The sequence below is a fragment of the Petaurus breviceps genome, unplaced genomic scaffold, assembly GCF_028583685.1.
Source record: "Petaurus breviceps papuanus isolate PSGF00001 unplaced genomic scaffold, PetGlider_PUasm1.0 208, whole genome shotgun sequence".
Taxonomy (NCBI): domain Eukaryota; kingdom Metazoa; phylum Chordata; class Mammalia; order Diprotodontia; family Petauridae; genus Petaurus; species Petaurus breviceps.
In genome coordinates this window covers 28,434,735-28,435,918 of record NW_027185852.1, presented here as the reverse complement: position 1 = coordinate 28,435,918, position 1,184 = coordinate 28,434,735, and the positions used below count along the sequence as shown (strand labels likewise).

The following is a 1,184-nucleotide window of genomic DNA, read 5'->3' as shown; positions in this document are numbered from 1 at the left end:
CCATCATATCTGCCCTCATTTCACATTATAATTCAAACACTGGAGGAGTAAGGGAAGGATAGTCTTGCTTCTTTGTAAAGCAGGCCCTTCCTCTGGTCAAAAACCTTTAGTAGGCCCTGATTCTTCCCGAGTGAGGTTCACATGGTTCTTCCTGATACCCCCTAACCAGCCCATTCCCATTTCTGAGCTCCATGGTAGCTCTCCAGGCTGCTGCGAGATTAATCACACATGCATCTTCTGTGTTCTAGATGCCACTTTCTATACAACCATTATGTTCCAAGTGTGCCTCGTGTCCCCCAGACTCTGTGCCTCAGATCCAACTTTGCCTTGTGCCTGGAACATGTTCCATCTCTAGAATCACAGAGTTCTAGGGTCTGAAGTTGCACGAGACATTAGGGGTCTCTGGTCCAAGCTCTTGACCAGGTTCACCCACTTAACAAAGTCAGAGGAGGGATTTGAATTCAGGTCTTCCTTACTTTTCTTGCAGGTGTTTGATCCCCAGCGCAGCTGAGAATGCTGGTCATAAAGTCAGGAAGATCTGGGTTCAACTTCTGCCTTTGGTGTTTGCTAAGTTTACAACCTGCCTGTCCTGCTCCCCTGCCAGACTCTATGAGCCTCAGCTTGTTTCTGTCTCCAGCCATGGAGTAATCCTGGAAGCAATGCTGATTTTTTGTTTCTCTCCTCTGACTGCAGGAAATGCATCGGGCAGCAGTTTGCCATGATGGAGACAAAGGCAGTGGCAGCCCTCTGTCTCCTTCACTTTGAGTTTTCTCCAGAGCCCTCGAGGCCGCCCATCAAATGGCTTCAGCTGGTGCTGGGCTCTAAGAACGGCATCTACCTTAACTTGAAGAAGCTGATGTAGGAAGGAGCAGAGCCTGGAGCTCTGTCTTGTGCATGGAGGGGGATGGGGATGGGCCATCAGTGGTGGTGCTGAAGTGTGTTTGCTGAGGCAGATTGAGCATGGCCCTGGCCTCCTGGCACCTTAGAGTCCAGGACAGGAATGGAGGTAGACACAGGCCCTGGGTGCTGATTTTTCTCTCTACTTGGGCACACACATTTAGCTATATATGCAAGAAATACCTTCTAGTAGTATAGAAACATCCCATATCATAACATATTGTATCAGTTTGCAAGACCTCCGTGTCATTTGTAGTTCAAACTCTTCATATTACAGGGGAGGAAAC

The 1,184-nt window shown here is 48.5% G+C and overlaps 1 pseudogene; it reads left to right on the top strand.

Annotated features, from left to right (window-relative positions):
- The window catches only part of LOC138165140 (cytochrome P450 4B1-like), a 19,035-nt pseudogene extending 18,173 nt beyond the window's left edge, over positions 1-862 (top strand).
- The last annotated feature ends 322 nt before the right edge of the window (positions 863-1,184 follow it).